Source organism: Triturus cristatus, chromosome 1_2, assembly GCF_964204655.1.
Source record: "Triturus cristatus chromosome 1_2, aTriCri1.1, whole genome shotgun sequence".
Taxonomy (NCBI): Eukaryota; Metazoa; Chordata; class Amphibia; order Caudata; family Salamandridae; genus Triturus; species Triturus cristatus.
The window spans coordinates 978,043,396-978,065,817 of NC_140580.1; the positions used below are offsets into that span (position 1 = coordinate 978,043,396).

The window sequence follows — 22,422 nt, forward strand, 5'->3', positions numbered from 1 at the left end:
TTCTTTTGCCCACTACACCACCCCAGTTTAGACATGGCCATATGCAAATCAGTCTTGACCCTGTGCCTCATGGGAACAGTCCAGCCCGAACTGCCAAGCCATGTCTTCCCTGGACCGGAATCAAGCATCCTAGGACCGGTTTCTGGCTATCAGCCGTCATCAGCCAGGATAGATTGACTCCAGTGGCGTAGTGAGCACGGGTCCCACGTCTGGGAATACCCATCCCACTTAGGGCGAAAAGCGTTACAACAAACAAATGATGGACAGAATGCTGACAATGCAGACATTCTCCCCCAGTCAAGAGATCTGGGTTAAATCCATCGTTCTTTTGCCCACTACACCACCCCAGTTTAGACATGGCCATATGCAAATCAGTCTTGACCCTGTGCCTCATGGGAACAGTCCAGCCCGAACTGCCAAGCCATGTCTTCCCTGGACCAGAATCAAGCATCCTAGGACCGGTTTCTGGCTATCAGCCGTCATCAGCCAGGATAGATTGACTCCAGTGGCGTAGTGAGCACGGGTCCCACGTCTGGGAATACCCATCCCACTTAGGGCGAAAAGCGTTACAACAAACAAATGATGGACAGAATGCTGACAATGCAGACATTCTCCCCCAGTCAAAAGATCTGGGTTAAATCCATCGTTCTTTTGCCCACTACACCACCCCAGTTTAGACATGGCCATATGCAAATCAGTCTTGACCCTGTGCCTCATGGGAACAGTCCAGCCCGAACTGCCAAGCCATGTCTTCCCTGGACCGGAATCAAGCATCCTAGGACCGGTTTCTGGCTATCAGCCGTCATCAGCCAGGATAGATTGACTCCAGTGGCGTAGTGAGCACGGGTCCCACGTCTGGGAATACCCATCCCACTTAGGGCGAAAAGCGTTACAACAAACAAATGATGGACAGAATGCTGACAATGCAGACATTCTCCCCCAGTCAAGAGATCTGGGTTAAATCCATCGTTCTTTTGCCCACTACACCACCCCAGTTTAGACATGGCCATATGCAAATCAGTCTTGACCCTGTGCCTCATGGGAACAGTCCAGCCCGAACTGCCAAGCCATGTCTTCCCTGGACCAGAATCAAGCATCCTAGGACCGGTTTCTGGCTATCAGCCGTCATCAGCCAGGATAGATTGACTCCAGTGGCGTAGTGAGCACGGGTCCCACGTCTGGGAATACCCATCCCACTTAGGGCGAAAAGCGTTACAACAAACAAATGATGGACAGAATGCTGACAATGCAGACATTCTCCCCCAGTCAAGAGATCTGGGTTAAATCCATCGTTCTTTTGCCCACTACACCACCCCAGTTTAGACATGGCCATATGCAAATCAGTCTTGACCCTGTGCCTCATGGGAACAGTCCAGCCCGAACTGCCAAGCCATGTCTTCCATGGACCGGAATCAAGCATCCTAGGACCGGTTTCTGGCTATCAGCCGTCATCAGCCAGGATAGATTGACTCCAGTGGCGTAGTGAGCACGGGTCCCACGTCTGGGAATACCCATCCCACTTAGGGCGAAAAGCGTTACAACAAACAAATGATGGACAGAATGCTGACAATGCAGACATTCTCCCCCAGTCAAGAGATCTGGGTTAAATCCATCGTTCTTTTGCCCACTACACCACCCCAGTTTAGACATGGCCATATGCAAATCAGTCTTGACCCTGTGCCTCATGGGAACAGTCCAGCCCGAACTGCCAAGCCATGTCTTCCCTGGACCGGAATCAAGCATCCTAGGACCGGTTTCTGGCTATCAGCCGTCATCAGCCAGAGTAGATTGACTCCAGTGGCGTAGTGAGCACGGGTCCCACGTCTGGGAATACCCATCCCACTTAGGGCGAAAAGCGTTACAACAAACAAATGATGGACAGAATGCTGACAATGCAGACATTCTCCCCCAGTCAAGAGATCTGGGTTAAATCCATCGTTCTTTTGCCCACTACACCACCCCAGTTTAGACATGGCCATATGCAAATCAGTCTTGACCCTGTGCCTCATGGGAACAGTCCAGCCCGAACTGCCAAGCCATGTCTTCCCTGGACCGGAATCAAGCATCCTAGGACCGGTTTCTGGCTATCAGCCGTCATCAGCCAGGATAGATTGACTCCAGTGGCGTAGTGAGCACGGGTCCCACGTCTGGGAATAACCATCCCACTTAGGGCGAAAAGCGTTACAACAAACAAATGATGGACAGAATGCTGACAATGCAGACATTCTCCCCCAGTCAAGAGATCTGGGTTAAATCCATCGTTCTTTTGCCCACTACACCACCCCAGTTTAGACATGGCCATATGCAAATCAGTCTTGACCCTGTGCCTCATGGGAACAGTCCAGCCCGAACTGCCAAGCCATGTCTTCCCTGGACCGGAATCAAGCATCCTAGGACCGGTTTCTGGCTATCAGCCGTCATCAGCCAGGATAGATTGACTCCAGTGGCGTAGTGAGCACGGGTCCCACGTCTAGGAATACCCATCCCACTTAGGGCGAAAAGCGTTACAACAAACAAATGATGGACAGAATGCTGACAATGCAGACATTCTCCCCCAGTCAAGAGATCTGGGTTAAATCCATCGTTCTTTTGCCCACTACACCACCCCAGTTTAGACATGGCCATATGCAAATCAGTCTTGACCCTGTGCCTCATGGGAACAGTCCAGCCCGAACTGCCAAGCCATGTCTTCCCTGGACCGGAATCAAGCATCCTAGGACCGGTTTCTGGCTATCAGCCGTCATCAGCCAGGATAGATTGACTCCAGTGGCGTAGTGAGCACGGGTCCCACGTCTGGGTATACCCATCCCACTTAGGGCGAAAAGCGTTACAACAAACAAATGATGGACAGAATGCTGACAATGCAGACATTCTCCCCCAGTCAAGAGATCTGGGTTAAATCCATCGTTCTTTTGCCCACTACACCACCCCAGTTTAGACATGGCCATATGCAAATCAGTCTTGACCCTGTGCCTCATGGGAACAGTCCAGCCCGAACTGCCAAGCCATGTCTTCCCTGGACCGGAATCAAGCATCCTAGGACCGGTTTCTGGCTATCAGCCGTCATCAGCCAGGATAGATTGACTCCAGTGGCGTAGTGAGCACGGGTCCCACGTCTGGGAATACCCATCCCACTTAGGGCGAAAAGCGTTACAACAAACAAATGATGGACAGAATGCTGACAATACAGACATTCTCCCCCAGTCAAGAGATCTGGGTTAAATCCATCGTTCTTTTGCCCACTACACCACCCCAGTTTAGACATGGCCATATGCAAATCAGTCTTGACCCTGTGCCTCATGGGAACAGTCCAGCCCGAACTGCCAAGCCATGTCTTCCCTGGACCGGAATCAAGCATCCTAGGACCGGTTTCTGGCTATCAGCCGTCATCAGCCAGGATAGATTGACTCCAGTGGCGTAGTGAGCACGGGTCCCACGTCTGGGAATACCCATCCCACTTAGGGCGAAAAGCGTTACAACAAACAAATGATGGACAGAATGCTGACAATGCAGACATTCTCCCCCAGTCAAGAGATCTGGGTTAAATCCATCGTTCTTTTTCCCACTACACCACCCCAGTTTAGACATGGCCATATGCAAATCAGTCTTGACCCTGTGCCTCATGGGAACAGTCCAGCCCGAACTGCCAAGCCATGTCTTCCCTGGACCAGAATCAAGCATCCTAGGACCGGTTTCTGGCTATCAGCCGTCATCAGCCAGGATAGATTGACTCCAGTGGCGTAGTGAGCACGGGTCCCACGTCTGGGAATACCCATCCCACTTAGGGCGAAAAGCGTTACAACAAACAAATGATGGACAGAATGCTGACAATGCAGACATTCTCCCCCAGTCAAAAGATCTGGGTTAAATCCATCGTTCTTTTGCCCACTACACCACCCCAGTTTAGACATGGCCATATGCAAATCAGTCTTGACCCTGTGCCTCATGGGAACAGTCCAGCCCGAACTGCCAAGCCATGTCTTCCCTGGACCGGAATCAAGCATCCTAGGACCGGTTTCTGGCTATCAGCCGTCATCAGCCAGGATAGATTGACTCCAGTGGCGTAGTGAGCACGGGTCCCACGTCTGGGAATACCCATCCCACTTAGGGCGAAAAGCGTTACAACAAACAAATGATGGACGGAATGCTGACAATGCAGACATTCTCCCCCAGTCAAGAGATCTGGGTTAAATCCATCGTTCTTTTGCCCACTACACCACCCCAGTTTAGACATGGCCATATGCAAATCAGTCTTGACCCTGTGCCTCATGGGAACAGTCCAGCCCGAACTGCCAAGCCATGTCTTCCCTGGACTGGAATCAAGCATCCTAGGACCGGTTTCTGGCTATCAGCCGTCATCAGCCAGGATAGATTGACTCCAGTGGCGTAGTGAGCACGGGTCCCACGTCTGGGAATACCCATCCCACTTAGGGCGAAAAGCGTTACAACAAACAAATGATGGACAGAATGCTGACAATGCATACATTCTCCCCCAGTCAAGAGATCTGGGTTAAATCCATCGTTCTTTTGCCCACTACACCACCCCAGTTTAGACATGGCCATATGCAAATCAGTCTTGACCCTGTGCCTCATGGGAACAGTCCAGCCCGAACTGCCAAGCCATGTCTTCCCTGGACCGGAATCAAGCATCCTAGGACCGGTTTCTGGCTATCAGCCGTCATCAGCCAGGATAGATTGACTCCAGTGGCGTAGTGAGCACGGGTCCCACGTCAAGGAATACCCATCCCACTTAGGGCGAAAAGCGTTACAACAAACAAATGATGGACAGAATGCTGACAATGCAGACATTCTCCCCCAGTCAAGAGATCTGGGTTAAATCCATCGTTCTTTTGCCCACTACACCACCCCAGTTTAGAACGATGGATTTAACCTAGATCTCTTGACTGGGGGAGAATGTATGCATTGTCAGCATTCCGTCCATCATTTGTTTGTTGTAACGCTTTTCGCCCTAAGTGGGATGGGTATTCCCAGACGTGGGACCCGTGCTCACTACGCCACTGGAGTCAAGCTATCCTGGCTGATGACGGCTGATAGCCAGAAACCGGTCCTAGGATGCTTGATTCCGGTCCAGAGAAGACATGGCTTGGCAGTTCGGGCTGGACTGTTCCCATGAGGCACAGGGTCAAGACTGATTTGCATATGGCCATGTCTAAACTGGGGTGGTGTAGTGGGCAAAAGAACGATGGATTTAACCCAGATCTCTTGACTGGGGGAGAATGTATGCATTGTCAGCATTCCGTCCATCATTTGTTTGTTGTAACGCTTTTCGCCCTAAGTGGGATGGGTATTCCCAGACGTGGGACCCGTGCTCACTACGCCACTGGAGCCAAGCTATCCTGGCTGATGACGGCTGATAGCCAGAAACCGGTCCTAGGATGCTTGATTCCGGTCCAGGGAAGACATGGCTTGGCAGTTCGGGCTGGACTGTTCCCATGAGGCACAGGGTCAAGACTGATTTGCATATGGCCATGTCTAAACTGGGGTGGTGTAGTGGGCAAAAGAACGATGGATTTAACCCAGATCTCTTGACTGGGGGAGAATGTATGCATTGTCAGCATTCCGTCCATCATTTGTTTGTTGTAACGCTTTTCGCCCTAAGTTGGATGGGTATTCCCAGACGTGGGACCCATGCTCACTACGCCACTGGAGTCAAGCTATCCTGGCTGATGACGGCTGATAGCCAGAAACCGGTCCTAGGATGCTTGATTCCGGTCCAGGGAAGACATGGCTTGGCAGTTCGGGCTGGACTGTTCCCATGAGGCACAGGGTCAAGACTGATTTGCATATGGCCATGTCTAAACTGGGGTGGTGTAGTGGGCAAAAGAACGATGGATTTAACCCAGATCTCTTGACTGGGGGAGAATGTATGCATTGTCAGCATTCCGTCCATCATTTGTTTGTTGTAACGCTTTTCGCCCTAAGTGGGATGGGTATTCCCAGACGTGGGACCTGTGCTCACTACGCCACTGGAGTCAAGCTATCCTGGCTGATGACGGCTGATAGCCAGAAACCGGTCCTAGGATGCTTGATTCCGGTCCAGGGAAGACATGGCTTGGCAGTTCGGGCTGGACTGTTCCCATGAGGCACAGGGTCAAGACTGATTTGCATATGGCCATGTCTAAACTGGGGTGGTGTAGTGGGCAAAAGAACGATGGATTTAACCCAGATCTCTTGACTGGGGGAGAATGTATGCATTGTCAGCATTCCGTCCATCATTTGTTTGTTGTAACGCTTTTCGCCCTAAGTGGGATGGGTATTCCCAGACGTGGGACCCGTGCTCACTACGCCACTGGAGTCAAGCTATCCTGGCTGATGACGGCTGATAGCCAGAAACCGGTCCTAGGATGCTTGATTCCGGTCCAGGGAAGACATGGCTTGGCAGTTCGGGCTGGACTGTTCCCATGAGGCACAGGGTCAAGACTGATTTGCATATGGCCATGTCTAAACTGGGGTGGTGTAGTGGGCAAAAGAACGATGGATTTAACCCAGATCTCTTGACTGGGGGAGAATGTATGCATTGTCAGCATTCCGTCCATCATTTGTTTGTTGTAACGCTTTTCGCCCTAAGTGGGATGGGTATTCCCAGACGTGGGACCCGTGCTCACTACGCCACTGGAGTCAAGCTATCCTGGCTGATGACGGCTGATAGCCAGAAACCGGTCCTAGGATGCTTGATTCCGGTCCAGGGAAGACATGGCTTGGCAGTTCGGGCTGGACTGTTCCCATGAGGCACAGGGTCAAGACTGATTTGCATATGGCCATGTCTAAACTGGGGTGGTGTAGTGGGCAAAAGAACGATGGATTTAACCCAGATCTCTTGACTGGGGGAGAATGTATGCATTGTCAGCATTCCGTCCATCATTTGTTTGTTGTAACGCTTTTCGCCCTAAGTGGGATGGGTATTCCCAGACGTGGGACCCGTGCTCACTACGCCACTGGAGTCAAGCTATCCTGGCTGATGACGGCTGATAGCCAGAAACCGGTCCTAGGATGCTTGATTCCGATCCAGGGAAGACATGGCTTGGCAGTTCGGGCAGGACTGTTCCCATGAGGCACAGGGTCAAGACTGATTTGCATATGGCCATGTCTAAACTGGGGTGGTGTAGTGGGCAAAAGAACGATGGATTTAACCCAGATCTCTTGACTGGGGGAGAATGTATGCATTGTCAGCATTCCGTCCATCATTTGTTTGTTGTAATGCTTGTAGACTTGCTGCATTTCTTTTGCGAACAGAGCTGGGTAGATTGTGTGTTGAGCTCAATTAACAAATTAAATGAGCAAGACTACAAGCTTTGAATCATAGGATGTTGAGCCCGTGTGAGGCTAGAAGCTGCTTTCTCAGCTCAAAAAACAACAGTTCTAGCCTTAGCCCCAAACTCACCCACAAGTACAGAAACATTTTTAATATCATATACAATTAAGTCATAGCTATTTCTTATTTATCTTATGCAATTTACAACCATTGACAAAGCCAATAGCCCTGGCTTGTTGTAGGTGTAATGTTGCTCGTTGTGTTATATATTTATATCTCTGGATGAATGGACAGACGCAGCGAAATACCAGTGGAGCAGCACGCTATGCTAAGTACAGATTTTTAGCTTAAGTATTTTAACCCACTCCCTTAATTACATTAGCCACGCTCCTATGAGAGACCCCCCATGATCTTTCATCCCACTTAAAGCCCTGACTACAAGCATGACGTGCTTTGATCTGCCATCCCGTGGTGTCAACAGACTTACTTCATGCCTGAGACTCCCTGTGCCAGAGAGCAGACAGACACAGAAAGTAACCCCAAACCCAAGGCTTTAAGTGGGCCGGGTCCTGCCGGCAGTGCTTAGCAGGTGCCGAGACACATGGGCGCAACTAGAGAATAACTTCGACGGGGGGACAGGGAATAACACTCCCAGCCAGGGCTGGGCCTAGCACTGGTCGCACATGGTGCAACAGTCTTTTTTGGCGGCCCCTCCCCCATTTCCACCTTCCTCTCTCTATAGCACATTTCTGACCAACATTTAATTTATTTATTGCGCTACTTGTAGTTTACTCACACTGAGTTCTGTGATCTGCATGGTACACGTTCTTTGTAGCAGGCACATTAACCCTCTGCGCTCTGTGGGTGGCAGGAGTGCCCCATGTGAGTGCACGGTGAGTGATGCGACAGTGTGAGTAGGGTAAGAGGAGTGACTGCAGGGTGAGTGAGGTTACCATATGAATTTGGGTACGGCTGTAAGTGCAGAGTGGGATGAATGAATGCATGGTTAGTGACGGGCTTGTTTGAGTGAGATTGCAAATTGATCAGTGAGGGGGACAGGTGAGTGAAGTGTCACATGAGTGCAGGGTGAGTAGTGTGCTCTGTGACTGCAGGGTGAGGTACAGGGTGAACAGCACACATGCATTGTGAATGCGGAGTGATCAGTGTGGGTGCATGGTGGCCAGTGGGAGTGCAAGGTGAGCGTGAAAGTGAAGGGTGAGAATGAGGAGTGAGTTGTCTGAATGCAGAGTGCATTCCCAGACACTTGACGGAAGTCAGCATGTTATTGACGGCTGCGTAGGGTTTCAGATATAAGTTAAACTATTGTTACTATGGCATTTATCAGGGATCGAGGGTGGAGGAAATAAATATTGTGAAAAAATCTAAGCCTCGTAACCAGTTTACAAAGGTATGTAAATATGCAAATGGTCTTTAAAGACCTGTGAAAAACTCGGGCTTGCTGGAGACTCCAGACACTGCCCAGTCGAGCCCACAGCAACTCGAGCTGCAGACACAGGACGTGTGGGGGGGCTGAAGCTCCTTTAGCCCTACGGGTGTTGCGCACCTGCCAAGACAGGTCCATATTGGGCTCTCCATTTTTGCCCTCACCTCGGGGTGAAAAAGCAAAAACCTTAACTCTGCGGCAGTACCACTCTTCACTGCCTTTTATGTAACTACAAAGAGACTCGCTATAGTTCTTTCAGTGTCATCATGTCAGAACTGAAGCATTTGCAATGTTATACACAATGAAGGCGTAGGTGGTGCTTTTTTATCATATGCAAATAAGTACCATCGACAAAGCCAACAGTCCTAGCTTGTTGTAGGTGTAATGTTACTTTTTGTATTTAAGAGATCGGAATTTTCTCGAGTGGAGGTTTTAAGGTAGAGCACAGGGTTAATATGCCTGCTGCAAAGAACGTGCACCATGCAGATCGCAAAGTGCATAGAATGAAAATTGGCTAGCGGGTCCTAATATAGAACAGTAAACTATTAACTGTCATCAAAGACCTTCATGCATACTGCAAGGTATAGATTAGAGCGTTATGATATTTTTCTCCAGCCATTTATTATCCTAATGATGCAAATAGGGTTAATTTGGGTACAAAGCGATTCCGATTAAAGAGCAATCCTAACCATGGTGTTACATTTTAAATTCTGAGTTTGTGCTTCTCCAGACAAAGCGCTCTTAAACTATACTGCCTATCAGTATGAATGACATGTCACTCCTATACCTTGCAGTCCTCTGTCATATGTAACATTCCTTATATACTGATTTACATACCTATGATTGATTGTCTCTGTTTAATATGTGTGCAATGTAAAGTACATCCTACACTGGTATGAGAGACGCCATAAAACTAATTAAATACATCTCAGAGAGAGTGGTAATGGAGACCTTGAGGATCACTGTTAAATGGTAATAGTGAGGGAATCACTGGAAGGGGTGGTCATTGGTGGGCGCCAACAAACGTTGTTACACAGGGCGCCACCAGCGCTAAGGCCGGCCCTGTGCGGGGCATATTGTGTGCCTCTGAGAAAGTATTCATGGTAATTGCAGCACATCACAGGCGCTGCGATTAACATGAATACTCACTCCATCTGCACTGATATTTGTCGCTGCAATCACACGAGCGGTCGGGTTACTGGCGCACATAACCTTGGCTGCAGTGCACAGAGACCTTACAGTGCTGCACACAGAGGAAAAATATTAGAGGGATCTTTTTTTTTTTTCAAAACCTTTATTGACAAATTCAGCATGGTCAAAATACCCTTTTGCATCAAATCAGAACAACGTACACATCAGGCAATTCTCAAAATACAGTAAACGTAGAGAAATTTCAATCAAACAGAGGCATTGTCCTGTACAACATAGCAGCTGCACCGTAAGCAACAAATAGCTGTAGAAGGTGGTGATAGCACTGTAGGGGAAGGAACAGGCCCAGCCAAAGGGGGAATATGGTCAAGGAGGGAGACAATCACTGACCAACACCGGTGACCGTAGCGGGCGGAGTGCCGGCGGGGAGCGCGGGAAAGGCAGTTCTGCTTGGATGTGGTCGGGAATTGAGATAGGTCACTCGGGGGCCCCATATGTCAGGTGGGCGAGACCTCGCAGGCAGAAGGTCCCAGAACTCAGATAATAGGGTCTGGCATCTCGAAGCAGCTTCAAGCCAATGGGCGAACCTGGGCGCTGGTCTACGACCCCAACACATGGCCACCCTATGCCTCGCAAGGACGAGCAGCATTGCAATCAGTCGGCGAGAGTCATCCGGACAAAACTTGACAAAGCCCAGCAGGAACAGCGGCGGGTCGGGAAGAACCCGGTCGGAGGTAATTTCAGAGATGGTGGCACAAACCGCCAGCCAGAAGTCCGACACCTTGGGGCATAACCATGCAAGATTAGTAAAGTCCACAGCAGGGGCAGAGCAGAGCAGTGCATACACCTATCATTAGGTATGAGTCCCAATTTGTATAGCTGAACAGGGGTGCGATATAGCCTGTGCAGGTATTTAAAATGTATGAGACGAAGACGATAGTTGGGAGACAGTTTCTTCGTCTGGTTACAGCAATAAAGCCAATCAGCTTGGGAAATTGGATGTATATATAAAGTCAAGAGCAAGCATCGAGGGTGGAGTTTGAGGAAATGTTGGGTGAAGGTCCCTACAAATAGCCCGCAGCTGATAAAAGAGCAGTGTGTCCATCGGACCAGAGGAAGCAGGAAGAGTAAAACGTATTTCCGGGTCAGAGATCAGCCAATGTCGTCAGTCCCATGCGGATGGCATGTTTAGACGTGCCAGTTGGTTGCAGAGGAGGGAAGGCAGGATGACGCACAATCGGCATGGTATTAGCCAATAACGTAGGAGCGTTGAAAAAATGGCACAGTCCCAACCAAGCCCAGTGCAGGGTCTCGACCGTGTACACCTCAGCCCGTAGGCAACTGGCCGGGGCAAACAGGGCGGTGTTCAGCGGCCAAGGGGATGCAAGATCGGCTTTGACTGCAACGTGCGGCTGATAAGGGGTGGGGTGAACCCAGAAGTGTAAAAAAACTGGCCTGGGTGCTTATGGCATAAAGTTTAAAATTTAGAGCGTCCATACCGCCAACCGACATGGGGAGAGTGAGGATGTCATATGCGATCCTGGGCTGCTTGCCAGCCCACACAAGAGAAATGATCAGAGAGCGAATTTTCCAAAAGAAATGGGCAGTAAAAGGTATTGGGATGTTCAAGAAAAGATAAGAGGAATTTCGGGAGAACCACCATCTTGGCAATGGCTATACAACCCGCCAGGGACAGGGGGAGCCGGTTCCAGTGGGGTATTTTGGATTCGAGCCAGTCCATTGTGCGTCCAAAGTTGGCCCTCCAGAGGTCATCTAAGTCCCTGCTCAGCCAAATCCCTAGGTAGTGGGTGGGGCCTGAAGCCCATACAAAAGGGAAATCCGGTGTGAATGGCTTGGTGGCATCTGTAAGAGGAAACAATACTGACTTGCTCGTGTTCACCTGTATGCCGGACAGTCCACCAAATCTTATTATCTCACGCACAAGGAGGCTGAGGTTATCTTGGGGGTGGCGGACATACAACGTGATGTTATCCGCATGCATGGAGACCAGGAGGGCACGGGCCGAAAAGTTGATGACCTTCTGAGTATGGTGTTGCCGGAGTCTGGCAGCGAGGGGCTCCATCGCAATACCGCAGAGCATAGGGGAGAGCGGACAACTCTGCCGAGTGCCGCGTTCAATCAAAATAGGATCCGATAACTGGCCATTAATCCGGAGACGTGCAGAGGGACGGGTATAGAGGAGTGATATCTTACGGATGAAGATGTTACTGAAGCCAAGGCGCGGTAGAAGAAAAAACAGAAACGGCCACTCAAGTGTGTTGAATGCCTTTGTGGCATCGAGTAAAGCTGCCACTGCAGGGAGAGCAGGGTTAATTTGATGAAGAACCGAAAAAAGGTCCTAAGGTTGTGAGGTGGCACGGCCAGGAATTAAACCGGACTGGTCCGGGAGGGCAATAAGGGCCATAAGGAGGAGCAGACAGGAGGCCAATAATTTAGCAAAAATCTTATTATCGATGTTGATTAAAGAAAGGAGTCGATAAGAGTCGCGGCAGTCAGCTGGCTTGTCCGGCTTATGTAATAGCGTGATCATCGCCTCGCGGAGGGACTATGGAAAAAGGCCATTGTCAAAGGAATCATTATACATTGCGGCCAGATGTGGATCAAGAAGCGGCACAAAAGTCTTAAAGAACGAGGCGGGGAGGCCGTCGAGACCGGGGGCCTTATCACTAGGCAAACTATTTATGGCAGCAAGTATCTCCTCCTTAGAGAACAGCTTGTCTAAGAATTTGCGATGGTAGACCTCCAACCAAACCAACGAAAGGGTATCGAAATATTGTTCGAAAGCCTCGCACGAAGGGGGGGGGGGGCGGGGAACTGGCGTTGTAGAGTTGCGAATAGTAGTCCATAAAACGAGCCTTGATTTCTTCTGGGGAGGTAGTTCTAGTGGGGCCACCATCCCAGAGAGCCGTAACATACGATGCCGCACGGGGGGGCCTAAGAGGTTTCCAGTGTCTTACCAGGCGGATCGCCTTCACCGAAGCAGCGAGCCCCGGCCTCTCTGCCAGGAAAGGAGAGTTCCCTATCAGCCTCCTCAGCGAATTCAATGTGTTTTTCACGCAAGCGCCTCAGACCTGGGGTGGGCTGCATGATCTGCGTCGAGAGCCTTAATCTCCGATTCTAACTTGTCCAAAGAGGCGCTGATGGAGCGAAGGACACCAGCTTGTTTTGAGATACATTCGCCACGTATCACTGTCTTGAAGCCTTCCCACAGGATAGACGCTGAGTCCACAGAGCCGACATTGAAGTCAAAGTAGTTGGTAATCGCTGTTTGGATCTCGTCACAGAAGACGGAATCGTGGAGGACGTTCGGAGGGAGACGCCATGTGAAAGCGAGCACTGGGGAGTTAGGGAGGTAAAGGCAAAGCTGGACTGGCACATGATCGGAGAAGGTGCGTGCCATATGATTTGCGGAGGTAAGCCATGTGACAACATCAGGGGAGGTAATCCATAGATCAATATGGGACCAGCAGCCACGAGCACCGGTGACACAAGTACCCTCACGGACCTCGGGCCAAAAGTGACGCCAGGCATCATATAACGAGTTGTCAGTGAATATGGACTGAAGTAAAGCAGTAGAGCGGGGGTGGGAAGAGTGGAAGCCAGAGCGGTCCAAGACTGCAGAAAGTGTAACATTAAAATCAGCCCCCCAGAGAAGGGCCACTGGGTCGAGGGAAGAAATAAGGTGCCATATATTCGTGGAAAAATCAGGGTCATCTGAATTAGGTCCGTACACAGCAGCAACAGTCATGGGTTGGGACAATAGGGTGCCGTGCAAGATAACATACCGTCCGTCCGGGTCAGAGAGTACCTGGGTAGTGTGCCAAGGGAGCCCCCTTCTTATCAAAATAGACACTCCCCTAGAATAGGAGGAATAAAAAGAGGAGTGTGTTTCACCCCAGTAGCGCGGCTGAAGTCTGGTGGAGGTCGCAGGCAGGTTTCCTGCAGAAGGCAAATGTCGACCTTATGCCGCTGTAGGTGTGAGTGAATGAGCCTGGCTTTACGGTGATCATTAAGACCGCGGATATTCCAGGTCCAACATATGGTGTCAGTCATGTTGCTGTATAACTAGATAAGAATAGAATGCAGTGCAAGAAGCCAGAAAGCGGAAAAAGCCGTTGTGTGTGCTTAGGCAATCATAATTTGACAGGAGAGGGGATCGGGCAGACGCATAAAGTACGTAGTGGAACAGTCGGTGACCTGCAGTACTGTACAACCAGACCATGGGGGTAACCAACACGGAGCGGAAAGCACTGAGGAAGGAAATAGTATCTGTCAGGAAGGAGAAGATGCCATGTACTACCATGCAACAAACCAAAACTGGGCTTTGGCTCGCCCGGTTGAGGTATACGGCTCCGTAGAATGGCGAGAAGAAGCAATCACCAGTCTTTGATGGCAGCGGATTATTAAAAGCCCGATTACGCCCAACAAAGGGGACACATGAACGCTAGACCAACCGACTATTTGGGAAGCATTTGAAATCGTAGGCTCCAGGCACTAGCTGATTGAATAATCTTTTGGATATTAAGCAGGCTAAGACCACACGTGCATAAATATTCATAAGAATTTATGGGTCCTGATGAGAACCTCATAATGTTAGAGGTTTGAAACGCGTAGACCAGTCGACCAGTTGGTCCTTTACACACTCCACACAAAAAGTCCTGCCCTTGATGTTTTCTTCGGGTTCTAAGTGTTTAATAAGAAAATAATTGTCTTAAAAAGTTTGACACGGATAAATTATCTGTGTCCCAAAAGGGAGTAGTTGTTGAAGGGCCTTCTAGTTTAGTAGAGTATGAGTCAGCCTATTGGTATGAATGGTTTGGCCAAGTATGGTAGATGATTGGATGTTTAAATTGCCTAGGGTGCTGTTCATTGTATTGTATTGTCATTTATATTGTATATAGATGTTTGTATTTGTTACGTTTGTCTCCATCACACAATAAAAGAATGTGTAATAAATAAAAAACTTTTTGAATAATAGGCAATTTATAAAGCCCCATCTTTTGTGTTTCAATTCATGAAAGGGTATATAAAAAATTGTGTCATTTAAACTAAATCCAGGGAGGACTAGGTGTTTTGTTCTTATGTACTACCATGCAGCACAGAACAGGCCTAACAATAAGGTGATGCATACTGATAGGAATCGGAAGATGCGGACACAAAAGCAAAACAATTGCAGTAAGACAATAGGAAAACCAGAAAAACCTCTCACCCCTCACCCCACCCCAACCCAACTCACCACACGAAATGCGATATGAAACCCTGTTTCTGGCGAAGCAATAACAGACAAAGTGTAGTCAGGAACATTCCCCAAACACCACGCCCAACCCTACCGCCCCACCCTTGCAACGCAAAAAACAGTACCAAAAGGACCACCTCCCACGCACCCACTCCAACCCCCCCAATTAGGCTGAGATACCACCCCTACCCACCCCAGGAACCCACAACTTGGAAGAAGGGAAACAACATTAGGAAAGGGAATTATCCCGTGAGGGCATGGCAAAGCTCAGCGTACTCCCCCGCAGTGAAGCAGGGTGACCAAGCTGTAAGAACAACAGCATACGTTCAGGAAAGAATTAGCTAATAAGTCACAACATTTCAATCACTGTAACTGAGGTGATCGGTTGTAGCAAGCTGAGAGCCGGATGGTGATGAGCGTGATGATTTATTGAGTTTCTTGGCAAAGGCGAGGGCGTCTCTGGGATCAGGAAACACAAGCGTTTTTGCACCCTGTCGGACTCTCAGCTTTGCCGGGTAGGCCAGTGAGTGAGAGACATCATGTTTTTGTAGGATCCGCTTTGCAGGAAGGAATTCACGACGGGCAGCCTGGACAGTGAGAGCATAGTCAGGGTAAAATGAGACTGAGTTTCCTTGATGATTGATTTTTGCTCCTGTTGCGTGCTGCACGGAGAATGGCATTCCGATCTCTGAAATTTAGAATTTTTGCGATGATGGGGCGAGGAGGTAATCCGGGACCAGGGCGTGAGCCAAGGGAGTGATGTGCATGTTCAACTATGAAAACTGAGGAGAGAGCGTCACTAAAGAGTTCCTTGACAAGTTGCCCCACAAAGTCCTCCATGCGGGAGATATTGGTGGATTCTGGTACACCTGTGATACGGAGATTACTCCGACGGGAACGCGCCTCCAAAAATCCTCATTTTTATTCCGGATGATGTCTAGTATTTTGTCCATCTGCAGCAATTTCTGATGGTCCTGAGTGGCGGCATCCTCAATGTCAGAGACCCTGGACTCAATATGGAGGAGGTGATTGTCGTGGGAGTCAACACGGGCAGGACGTGCAGGCCAATGTGGTCTTAGAAGTCCATGAAGCCCAGTGAAGAGGGGTGTCCTAGTCACTTGGATTTACCATGGACACCAAACTCACCCTCAAGGAACACAACGGCAAAAAACAAAGGCGGCTTGATAACCAGCTCTCTCTTTTAAAGAAAATGAAAGTTTCTTCCAGCAAGTTACTTCAGGATTGCTCTTCAAACCTTTGTACTTTCTGGATGGTGGTAATGCCCTGCTCCATGCACTCCCAGATTCCACACTGGAAATACTCAAGGGCACACTTCACGCCAGAGCATGTCTCATCCAGGGACCTGAGGAGATATGATCACCCTAATCAAGATGGCTCTCCATTGGCTCCCCTTGCCAGCCTGCACCATTGTCAAAACCCATTGCATCATTTACAAAGCCATCACGATCAGCACCCCTGCTTACCATAAAGACAAGCACACCATCTGTGGTGGCTCTGGCACACCCGCAGCCAGGTCACCATCAGACTGCAGACCAAGTAGTATAAAAAAGAAAAAACAAGACAGCAGGCCTTTTCTATCTATGCACCCAAGATCTGAAACAATAACCACATGTTCATTATGACCGCCCTAAAGGTGCTCCAATTTAGGAAAGAGTTAAAGATTCATCTCTATAAAGAACATTACATCACAACATATTAACCGTCCACCACCCAGCTACCTTTCCTATCATTCGTTGACATTATGCATGTATTTGAGCCAGTATGGTGCTTTGTTGCCTTTTGGCTAGGTTCACTCTACTGAAATACAATATACATCACCTACCTGATACATGTACCTTCGAATATCTATAGAGTTTTTGTGCCCCAAGTAACCATGCACAATACAGCAATACATGCCCTAAAGACATTAGGAAGTGCAAGCACATATGCACATCAGCAGTTATTTAAGCTTCATTAGGAATCTGATTTTGTTTTCTAAACTCCTTATTCTTTGAAAACGCAGAGCAATTAGCCTGACAGCCATGAAAACCACCAAAAAAGTATCACATTCCTGTACATCCCTTCCTTAAAAATAAACACGGACACTGAATCAAAGTGGCTGTCAGCTGTATCTATGAGTAAACAAATCTGTTGAAGCCACTACTTAATTGGAGCTGATGGTTGTCGGTGGGGTCATTTTTGAGGGTGTCACTTATTTTTCCTTATCAGACATTGACCGAGAGCAAGAGAGGGAAAACACACACATCAGGAACATAAAAGAAAGAGACAAAGGACCAAGCTGTGTCTGGTAGTGGATTAAAGAGGCCGGAGTGTATTTAAGCCTACGTATTCATTTAATGGCACGGCCCGGGCTGGGCGCTTCCGAGCAGAGCTCTGGGCACCAGCACTCATTCTTTTACAAATTAAGCACTGGGTGAAACTGAAAACTGAGTCTTGCTCATGATGATCAAATGTTCAGTTGGTCAACTGAATCAAAATCTTCTGGGATGCTCCACTTCTGCATCATCTCATGTACTCACTGCCACCCCGGCGTGCCCTTCAGCACAGTCAGTACAATACAATAAAACCTTATAACCATGTCTACACGAAGGTGTTCCCAAACCTGAGAGGTGAGCACCTCCTGTTGAGGATCATAAGTTTGGACTAATCATTAACTCAGTCTGGCTTATGCCAGATTGTTTGGGTGCATTACCCACGATGCAACATCTTCCTTGCTGGTTTGTGGCATTTCACTGGCTTGTTTAGGGCCACTTCAACTGCACGTGTTCACAGCCATTCTTCTCAGCATCTGAAACAGTACATAGGTTCCTGAAGAGGTCTTGTGCCTTACACCTTGAGTGCTGCAGCGCCCCCCTTCCGGCCACCTTGAACACAAATGCTGCCACTCGCAGGTACCTCTGCGCAGCTCATGCACAAAGTGTACGGACAGGTGGCATGCCAGTGTGGCCCGCAGCTCATGCACAAAGTGTACGGACAGGTGGCATGCCAGTGTGACCCGAAGCTTCTCAACCCGCTCCTGGCTGAAACGGATCTCGCCCAAAGCCATCCAAGTAAACAGAGGGGCTAAAACATGGCTTTTTCTGTATCAGATTGGCAGATCAGATATCGGCTGTATTTTCGGGCACACTACACCTGTACTTTTATTGAAGGCATCGTATTGCTTAATCACCCGCCATCTTGTCAATCGGCCTCGCTTGAATTACCTACCTAGCAGCAATGAACGGAGTTACCGACTGCCAGCACGGATGTTTGCTGGTTATGATTCACTGGGAGATCGGAGGCTGGTTTTGCCCAGAGTGCGTGGCCGAACTGGGACAAAAAGAAAAGCCATATATTTTATGATGTTCAGCTTCAATGTAAGGCTGGGTTTCCTGCTGCAGAGTAATGTTACTCAGTAAACCATACAATGAAATAAAAATATATATAGCTTGGGCGGAGTTTCTCTATTCATGCATGGTCTGTTTTTCCTCTCGGTATTCAGGTAGTCCAGTTCGTTTCATTACAATTTCAGGACTACAAGTACCAGGATGCTAAGTTAAAAACAAAATACTGGCCTGTCTAAGCTAACCATGAATGGTATCGGAAACCTTGAGACGAACCTTTTGGCTGTGTTTTGCCAAATTATTTCTGATTATTCACCCAGCCAAAACGCCTCCGGGGGACCATATTCGGTTATTATGCTTGTGTCGCGCGATGAGGCGAGCAAACCACAAATCTTTAAAAAGTTACATTTACGAAAATGCGCTGCGGTGCAAATGCGAACAGGCAGGCAGTCCGAAGTTTGGTCGCGGCTGTGCATGATTCCGCAGTGAAAGGACGAGTAACATTATCGAAAAGATGCGCCGTGACAGAGAAACGCCAAATCAAAGCGCGCATTCCTCATCGGAACTCGCTGAAGAGAAGGGAGGGGGCGCTGGCATCCGACTGCTGATACGAGCGAGACGGCGGCGGCCAGTGGCATCCAGGACCCGTCGCCGACGTCTACATCTGCAAGCTTTCACGGAAACGCCGAGTGAAATTTTAAAGTCTGTTCCCAAATATTCTGTGCGGGTAACTCGGCATTGTGCAGCGACTGTCCCCAAAACCCTGCTGTGGGCTCGTGGCCTATATACTTACGGAGATGCTGTTTCTTCGGCTAAAAAGGGTTTCTTTTCTGGGGGACGCTGCTCGCCTTCTCTGGTGAGACGTCTGTTGTTCTCCCCTGCGCTGCTGCCGCTTCCTGGTTTGAGAACTAAGAATGAAAGTAAAACCGTGAACTCTGCTCACTAGGGTGAGCAGCTGCCAAGAATTCTGGCCAGTGACAGTAACAATTAAGGACGGAGTGTCAAAATTCAGGAAACCGACTGATGCAGAAGTACAAGTAAAATATGGTTATGTTTTAGTTTTATGTGCACATTGGCTTTTTGAGCAAACATTTACACATAGCTGAACAGATTTAAAGGTGAAAAAACTAGTAGACATATACACTCCAAGCAGAATTTGACAGCCGACATAAAAGACAGATTTCACAATTCTATCATGAATTCGTTCCAGAAGCATCGCTCCCTAGCTAAACAAAGACTTAAAGATCACAGGCAGTAGCACAACTAGATAGTGTGAAGAAAAGAGAGATGAGAGAGGGCTTTGTGCTGAGAGGGAGAGACAGAAGGTTGGAACAGAGAGAGTGAACAGTGAGAGAAGAGGAAAGCAAGCGAGGACCTGTCAGCTGAGCGAAAGAGCAGTTGGTGAAAAGAAGACAACAGAAGAAACCGGAGCAGAGAAAAGAGTAAATAAGCATTGGCATAGCCAATAGGTCTCTCCTTTGGGACCTTATAAGTGTTTAGCTATGCAACACTTGATTTTGTTGCACCAAGGATATTGTGCTGGATAACTAAACACTTAGAAGGTCCCAAAGGCGAGACCTATTGGGTATGTCAATCCTTGTTATTTTTACACCCCACTCAGCTACTCCATTGTGCTCCCCCTTCTACCCCCCCACTGGTCAGGTGGCTCATTAGTGCTTACTTAATCCCTCCACCTGTACTAGCTTCACTGTTGACTCCCTTTGTTTTTGCCATTGCAGTAACCATTTCCTCTCTCTTTTTTTATTTTTGTTCTTTTTGCTGATGTAAAACAGCATCAGGAAAAAAGTTTTGGCAAACCAAATAGGCCTGCCTTTGCACTCTGTAGATGTGTGATGAAGCCTCGCGTGGGGATTAGTAGGAAAATCAGCCATTCTGCAGCTGGCCAGATCATAAGCCCTTAGAAATATAGTCATTTCCGAAGTGTGACATAATGAACATGTGTATATGAGCTGCTACGCAATGAAACATAAATAGATTCAAGAAACCATGCCCTTTTAACTATGATCGTTTATATTTCAAACTCCTCAGGTTGATATTATTGAAAACCTATGAAGCCAAAAGCAATTATTTGTGATACATTAAAGCGAAGACGGCTGAAATGCCAGAAACCGGTCCTAGGAAGCTTGTTTCCGGTCCAGGGAAGGCATGGCTTGGCAGTTCGGGCTGGACTGTTCCCATGAGGCACAGGGTCAGACTGATTTGCATATGGCCATGTCTGGAGTGGGCTAAAGAATGGTGATGGATCAAACCCAGATCTGTTGACTGGGTGTGAGTGTTTGATTGGTTCTGATGCTCCGTCCATCACCACCCTCTTTTGTACCGCTTTGTTCGCCATAAGTTGGCAGGGTATGCTCAGACGTGAGTCCCTTGCTCACTTTGGCACTGGATTCAAGCAAGCCTGGCTGAAGACGGCTGAAATGCCAGAAACCGGTCCCAGGAAGCTCGTTTCCGGTCCAGGGAAGGCATGGCTTGGCAGTTCGGGCTGGACTGTTCCCATGAGGCACAGGGTCAGACTGATTTGCATATGGCCATGTCTGAACTGGGGTGGCAGAGTGGGCTAAAGAACAGTGATGGATCAAACCCAGATCTGTTGACTGGGTGTGAGTGTTTGATTGGTTCTGATGCTCCGTCCATCACCACCCCCTTTTGTACCACATTAAAGCGAGGCATTACGTGTGGTTTGTGATCCGGTTATGAGTTCATTATGTTCACGCTCTGAAGAGGTCTCTGGGTTGCATGATTGCTATAATAACCAAATATACATGTAAAAGGTTTCTATTTGGTTTTGTCTTTTTTTTTTTTTTAGAACTAACGTTAGACGTATGTTTTTCACATGGGAATGTGTCACTGGCATCAAGTACAAACATTTAAACAAACATAGTAATTAGTACTTACCTTCCATTTTAAACATGGTGTGCATATTTTTTTGTTTACTAGGTAATGGTTTACGGTTACTGTGTTTCTTTCTTTCTGGTTCGTATTTTTTTCACCACAAGGCTAAAATCGCCAAAATCCTCTCTGAGATGTTTGCACCCCATTAAACAATATTATCGTAAATGTTGCGCAGTCCCCTCTGAAGTTAAGAGCTGCAAAATGACCCCTCTCTGAGCCGTTATCAGAGTTACAGGTTTGCAGCCATGAGGTTACAAAACAACCTGCAAGAAGGCCATCTTGCACATCTATGTAAATCTGCAGACGCATGCATTGATAGCACGTGTGAAGAACCTTGGTGGTGGGTCATAGGGTGACGCAAGGATTAACAAACCGGGGGACCGATCCACTCTAACAAGCATTTACAAAATCAATAGACCTTGGTTTAATTTGCCAACGCATTTGAAGACAGGCATGCTTAACGAGCAGCCGCTCTTTGTGCAGGGTCTCTGTGCAAACTACCTCCATTTGGCTTTCGAGGTCGGTGCTCTATATTCTATTCTTCATGCTGGAGGTGCCAGGCAGCAGATTACACTGTGACACAGCACTATTCAGAGGTGTGAGCACAGGAAAAGAGAGAAAGCAGATGGGGTGGTAGAAGGAAAGGGGGGAGATAGCAGATACTGGAATGACTGAAGGAAAGAGGGGTATCAGAACAGAGGGGAGTCACAGAAGAGGAGGCAGGTGCAGCCAAATGAGTGGGTAAAGCAGCAGATAGAGAGGCTATAGGGGGGCAGCTGACAGAAACACAGAAGTGGGGCGGCTGACAAGCCAGGCAGGGAAGCTGCAGACAGAAGTGAGGCGGTGAGCCAGCTGACAAGTGAAGTAGGGGGGCAGCGCATTGAAGTGAGGGAGGAGTACGTCTCATAGAAGCGAGGTAGGTTGATGGCACATATTCATGCAAACAGACCAACAGACACAATCACACAATAGGGCGGTGAAAAGGGCAAGTGAATGAGCCAGGAGGAGGTTGTGAGATGGGAGAGAAGGGGAGACAAGACAG

General features: G+C 48.5%; 1 protein-coding gene across 1 annotated transcript in view; it reads right to left on the reverse strand.

The window, feature by feature from the left end:
- Positions 1-19,544, reverse strand: part of LOC146868498 (ectonucleoside triphosphate diphosphohydrolase 8-like) — a 140,016-nt gene extending 120,472 nt beyond the window's left edge. Inside the window, exon 1 of the mRNA XM_085610661.1 lies at positions 19,261-19,544. The gene's annotated coding sequence lies outside the window, so the exon portion shown is untranslated. The remainder of the gene's footprint in view (positions 1-19,260) is intronic.
- Between the last annotated feature and the right edge of the window lie 2,878 nt (positions 19,545-22,422).